At 37.8% G+C, this 6,931-nt stretch overlaps 1 pseudogene; it reads left to right on the top strand.

Moving 5' to 3' along the window:
- LOC122094743 overlaps window positions 1–6,931 on the top strand; it is a 20,794-nt pseudogene that overhangs the window by 11,574 nt on the left and 2,289 nt on the right.

Genomic DNA, 6,931 nt, shown 5'->3' with positions numbered 1-6,931 from the left:
TTTTTTTTTTTGCAAGAGAGGAAGATGGGGAGGCTTGGGTTATTGGAGAGGTAGTGGGGTGTAGTAAGAGAAAGGGAGGAAAACGTGGGGATGAGGAAGGTGCTCGGTGGAGCTTTATGCGGCTCGTGATACCATGTTGAAATAGTCTATTGGCCTTTTTTATTAATGAGTGTACAATGGTGCTCTTATATAGAGATTACAATTATTGAGTTATAGACAAACTCTATGATCACATGTGGGATCCTATTCCAACTCTGCTATCTCATGAGGTAGTTACAATTATTGAGTTATAGACAAACTCTATGATCACATGTGGGATCCTATTCCAACTCTGCTATCTCATGAGGTAGTCTCTAGAGTTTGTGCTCACTGAAAATGCCTACAATGTAGGAGAGGTTGTTGAGTATGAGGATGACTCTAGAGGTTGAGTTCGAGTGGGACGCTAATTGCCCTGATAGTTGTATTCTTGAATGTTGAGAAGCTTATACCACCGCATCCACTGACCGACGTAATCATAACATACCTATTGTTCGGTCTGGCCATCATCCTGGAGATCAGTGCGGCCATTATTCTAATTTTCTCGGATTCCGCCTTTCTCTTACTAAGAAAGCCTGGCCTGCAGGATGGATGGGTGGCTAAGTTCATCTTGAGAAGCCTGAGAAAAAGGGCAAGGTGGTCTAATTCCATTGCGCAATACAATCTATTAAAGGTTGGGCTCAAGGATAAGAAACCTACAACAATATCAGGTTCAGGTGCAGGTGCAGGTGCAGGTGCATGTGGTTGGACGAAACTGATAGAAAACATATACGAAACGATTCATGAAGATCGATAAGCATGCACGACAAACACTATAAAATATATGTTTTAGGCATACCTGAATCCATGGTTGAAGAATAAGAACTCCTCAATGTCTTCTTGTATGCTCCTTGTATAACACGATCAATGTTGGTCTGGTCTACCTTCTTTCCCTTATGTTTTTGATTGTTAGCTTCACTTAATAGGTCAGTGATAACTATATATAGGGGTGAGGGTAGGGACCAACCCTGCAATAAAATTAGGGTTTCCTCCCCATTAAGGAAACAATACCTTAGGTCCACACATAGAAATAAATATTTCATACCATTAAGGTGTGCTAATAGAATCCAATATCTCCATAGAGATCACTTACCAATAATATTGGATTCTTTCTGCTTACTCCATCTGTAGTCAACACCACTAAACCGGTTTTAGAAACAAATCTTTGACTATGCTAGCCCACCTAATAGAAAATCTTACAATCTCCCACTTGGGCAGCATATGTCACAAGTTTTTTTATTTTAAAATTTATTTAAAACGACTTTCCGGTTTAGATAAACTGAATGTGGCCACAAACAAAACAGTGTCGAATGGAGTGCACCTTAAACCAAATGCCTTGGTCCGAATGAGAATTACAAACACCCAACCGTATTGATCATCACATCGAAAGCGATATAAGACCACACACGTCAAAGTGCTCACAACATCACCGACTTGGGCTGAACAGTATGAAAGTGTGGTATGGAAATAACATGCAATAGTGATCATCATGTCTATTTCCAAATTGGTCCTGGCTCGAAAACCAAATGAGCCTTATGAGACAGATACCGAAGGTCTCATTAACTATAAGCGTCTCCCAAACGCTTAAGCTTCAATCAAAGAAGCTCATTGGGACTGGGTCCGGATGTCCCACAACACTAGCACTAGACCTCAATTAAACGAGGCTTTGCTGGCGACTGGATGTATATGTATTGACTGGAACCTTAGATACCGAATGAGGTAAATACACCACATATAACCTCAATTTTCTATAGGAGGCAAATAGATAAGTGTATACACATAAACAAATGGCTATAAAAATGCATATATATATATATATATATATATGTATATATATTCTTGAGAACAATAATAATGCAATAAAACTGAAAGTTAAATGCAAACATATTGAGCAAAACTCCCACTAATAAAATGCATCAAAAGAACTAACAAGTCCCATATTAGTGACATACTCTTGAAAAACTTTTGGAGTCAAGCCCTTAGTAAGAGGATCTGCAATCATGTTTTTCGTAGCAATCTGCTCCATTGTAATCTGTGACTCTTGAACTTTCTCTCTGACCAAAAAATACTTAATGTCAATGTGTTTAGAGCCTGAAGTACTTTTACTGTTATGAGAGAAACGTACCGCAGCGGAGTTGTCACAGAACATCCTTAATGGTTTAGATATAAAATCAACAATCTGTAGCCCTGAGATAAAATTCCTTAACCATAAAGCTTGAATAGTGGCTTCATAACACGCCACATACTCAGCTTGCATAGTAGAAGATGCAGTGAGTGTCTGCTTGACACTCTTCCAAGATATAGCCCCACCTGCCATCACAAAAACATATCCAGAAGTAGACTTGAGGTCATCTAGGCATCTAGCAAAATCTGCGTCAGTGTAACCGACTACATCAAGAGAATCGGTTCTTCTATAAGTAAGCATAAAATCCTTAGTGCCCTGTAAATATCTCATGACTTTCTTAGCAGCTACCCAATGCGCTTCACCAGGGTTGCTTAAATATCTCCCAAGTACACTAACAACATAGGCAATGTCTGGCCGTGTACAAACTTGAGCATACATCAAACTACCAACAACAGATGCATAAGGTATGTTCTTCATCTGATTGCACTCCAATTCTGTCTGTGGACATTGAGACTTGCCAAATTTGTCCCCTTTTACAACTGGAGCCTTACTAGGGGAACATGCTAACATATTAAACCTTTTTAATATCCTCTCAATGTAACCTTTCTGAGACAAACCAAGAACGCCACAAGACCTATCACGATGAATCTCAATGCCCAAAACATAAGAGGCCTCACCAAGATCCTTCATATCAAAGTGATTTGATAATAATCGTTTTGTCTCATGCAAAAGATCAACATTATTGCTGGCAAGAAGAATATCATCAACATAAAGCACAAGGAAAATGAACTTACTCCCACTGATCTTCAGATAAATACACTGGTCCACAAGATTTTCTTTGAAACCATAAGAAGTGATAACTTCATCGAACTTAAGATACCACTGTCTAGATGCCTGTTTCAAACCATAAATAGATTTCTTAAGTTTGCACACAAGATGCTCTGTATCAGCTTGCCTGAAGCCAAGGGGTTGTTGCATGTAAACATCCTCTTCAAGATCTCCATTTAGGAAAGCTGTTTTGACATCCATCTGATGAAGTTCCAAATCAAAATGTGCAACTAAAGCCATGATGATTCTGAAAGAATCTTTTGTCGAGACTGGTGAGAATGTCTCCTTGTAATCTATGCCCTCTCTCTGGCTGAATCCTTTTGCTACAAGTCTGGCCTTGTAATGCTCAATTTCACCTTTAGAGTTCCGTTTGGTCTTGAAAATCCATTTACAACCAATCGGTCTGCATCCTTTTGGTAATTCAACCAAATTCCAAACATCATTAACAGACATAGAATTCAATTCATCTTGCATGGCAAACATCCACATTGATGAATTGGGATCATTGGCAGCCTGGTCAAAACTGATTGGATCTGAATCCAAAGTAATATCAAACTCATGTTCTTGTAAATAAACAACATAGTCATCAGATATGGCAGGCCTGCGAGTTCTCTCTGATTTCCTTAAGGGAACATCAACAACAATATGGTCTTGAATCTCATCAACAACAGGGGGTGCAGGCTCAACCACTATAGGTTGCACAGGTTCGTGAGTGGGGACATTCTCTTGTTCAATGTGAGGTTGTAATACAGTAGACGGCAGTGTCACAGGCATAGGTACAAGAACACGTTCCTCCTCAAAAACAAAGTTACGTGGTTGAGCAGACTGAAAATCTAAATTATCCTCAAAGAAAACTGCCCGATTTGATTCCACTACTCTAGTAGAATGTGTAGGACAATAGAATCTATATCCTCTTGATCTTTCAGAATAACCGATAAAATGACCACTAATGGTCCTTGGATCAAGCTTCCTCATCTGAGGATTGTAAGGTCTCACCTCTGCAGCACATCCCCATATATGAAAATGAGATAAATTTGACTTCTTACCAGTCCACAATTCATAGGGAGTTCTAGGAACAGACTTGCTAGGCACTTTATTCAAAATATATACTGCTGTTTTCAAAGTATCACCCCATAAGAAATCAGGTAAAGTTGAATTACTTATCATGCTTCTCACCATATCCATAAGGGTACGGTTTCTCCTTTCAGCCATCCCATTCTGCTCAGGTGAACCAGGCATAGTGTACTGAGCGTCAATACCACATTCTTGTAAGAATCTGACAAATGGTCCAGGGTTACGTCCAGTTTCATCATATCTACCATAAAACTCTCTACCTCGATCAGATCTCACACTTTTTATCTTCTTTTCCCTTTTAAGTTCTACCTCTGCTTTAAAAACTTTGAAAACATCTAAGGATTCAGATTTTTCTTGAATAAGGTAAATAAAACCAAAACGGAAAAAATCATCTATGAAAGTAATAAAATATCTGTATCCACCCATGGTAGTAGGAGTGAATGGACCACAAATATCAGTATGAATCAGCTCCAATGCTTCATCCTTCCTGGTTGCACCTTTCTTTTTAGCTCTAGTGTGTTTCCCCTTAATGCAATCAATACAAATTCCAAAATCTGAAAAATCCAATTGAGGAAGTGTACCATCCTTAATCAATCGTTCTATCCTCTGTTTAGAAATATGTCCTAAACGTTTATGCCACAACATAGAAGAATTTTCATCCAATCTAGCACGTTTAGGATTTGTAACCACATAATTTATAATAGAAGAACTGTTGGCATATTTGGAAGAACTAATATCCAAATCAAATTTATAAAGACCATCATATAACAAGGCAGATCCAACCATAAGAGAACTAGAATAGAGATTAAGTTTTCCATTGCCAATATTAAAAGTGTAACCACAACTGTCAAGTTTAGATACCGAAACAAGTTTTCGTCTAAACGATGGTACATAAACCACATCATTCAAATTCAAAACAAAACCAGTGGATAAAAGTAATCTAACTACTCCTATAAATTCAACTTTGGTCTTCTCTCTATTTCCCATGTAAATCATCATCTCTCCCTCACTTGGTTTCCTCCTGCTTCTTAATTCCTGCAAACAATTAGTGATGTGAATAGTTGCTCCAGTATCAATCCACCACGAATCAGGGGAAACATCTACAAGATTGGATTCAAGACACACTAGAGCTAAAGATGTACCTTTCTTTTCAAGCCATTTCTTATAGCCATAGCAATCTGTCTTCATATGTCCATCTTTTTTTGCAGAAGAAACAATTTCTCTTAAAAGCCTTAGTCTTTGGTTTCAGATTCTGATCGGTTTTCTGTTCTATTTTTCCTGATTTTTCTTGCTTGTTGCCTTTCCAATTTTTCTTGAATTTCTTCTTACCCCCATTATTGGAAACAAAATAAGCAAAGTTAAATTTTTCCTTCTTCTTTCTTTCCTCTTCCTGTACCAATATGGAAGTCATGTCCTCAAGATTCCACTCTAATTTTTGTGCATTATAGGAGGTCTTAAGAGTGTCAAACGATGATGGAAGTGATTGCATAATTTGCCACACAAGGAAAGAATTAGATATCTTCACTTCCATCTCGCCCAATGTGGCAGCATAATTGGTCATTTTCATAATGTGATCACGTACTCCACTTGTGCCATCATATCGAGTGGATGAGAACCACTCTAAATATGTTCCCTTCTCAGCCTTATCAAATTTGGTAAACTTTGTATTAACGGCTGCAAGAAAATCCTTAGCATTTTCTTTCGAAGGCACACTTTTCTTAATGGTCTTGTCCATAGTATGCTTTATAACAATCAGGCACAATCTGTTGGACTCCTCCCACTTTTCATAAAGTGCTTTTGCAGTAGCATCACTCTCAGTTGTGGGCTCGGGGGGTTTATCAGTTCTCAAGGCATAATCGAGTCTCATGATTGCAAGAGACACAGTAAGAGAGTCTATCCACTCCTCAAAATTGGAACCATTCAGGACTTTGATGGAAGATAATTGGGAAGTCATAGCTGGCAATAATAAGTACCAAAATTTTACCAAAACATACAATATGCAATAACCAAAAGCATATAAACATCCCAATAATATAATGAAAACTGACTAATTAGGGCTTATTAATCAGATTTATCCCAATACCAATTTTAACAATTGTATGAAAAACATAAATTGAGAAAATATCCAGCATCATTGGGGTCACACCTGTGGTGGCAAGATCACCCAACATGCAGTGAAATCTTTCACATGTAAGGCGAGACACCAAAAAACAACACCATATTGTAGATTCCGTCACCTGTGGTGGCAAGACAAGAACCTCCAAAATAGTGAAGCTCAAAATGTCACCCTCACACCATCAAGCAAAACCGACCAAATGAAGACTCACCTGTGTTGGCAAGAGCACATCGTTCGCCATATGGCTTTCTTGACTGCAATCCATCTGGATGATCTATAGTGATTTTGCATCTTTAGGAATTAGCCCACTAAGTGGAAGTCTAATCTCTAAAGTTACGAAAACTCTATAGATCCGGATTGTAACTGTATGCCCATTATATTTTTAATAATTTTCCATCAAAGAATTACTGAATAATAATATGAAAAACAAAAGCACATAAAATTTTAATATATACAATCATAAGTGTTCCTATTATGACAGATCAGAACAACATCATGGGTTATTTTCTTTGAATAATCATCTCCTTAAGTACACCAAAATAACACGCATAAGAAACTGGAAATAGCAGAATGGGAGTAGTCAAGATTTGACAGAACCGTACTTACTTTTTTATTTTTATATTTTAAACCAAACCGTAAAAGCAACTTTGTCACCCTTTTTTTTTTGTTAAACCAAACCGTAAAAGCAAGTATGGTTGCTACGGTTGCTTTTG

The sequence above is a fragment of the Macadamia integrifolia genome, chromosome 12, assembly GCF_013358625.1.
Source record: "Macadamia integrifolia cultivar HAES 741 chromosome 12, SCU_Mint_v3, whole genome shotgun sequence".
Classification (NCBI taxonomy): domain Eukaryota; kingdom Viridiplantae; phylum Streptophyta; class Magnoliopsida; order Proteales; family Proteaceae; genus Macadamia; species Macadamia integrifolia.
Note: the sequence above shows the minus strand (reverse complement) of the source record. Positions and strands in the feature narration are given on the sequence as shown.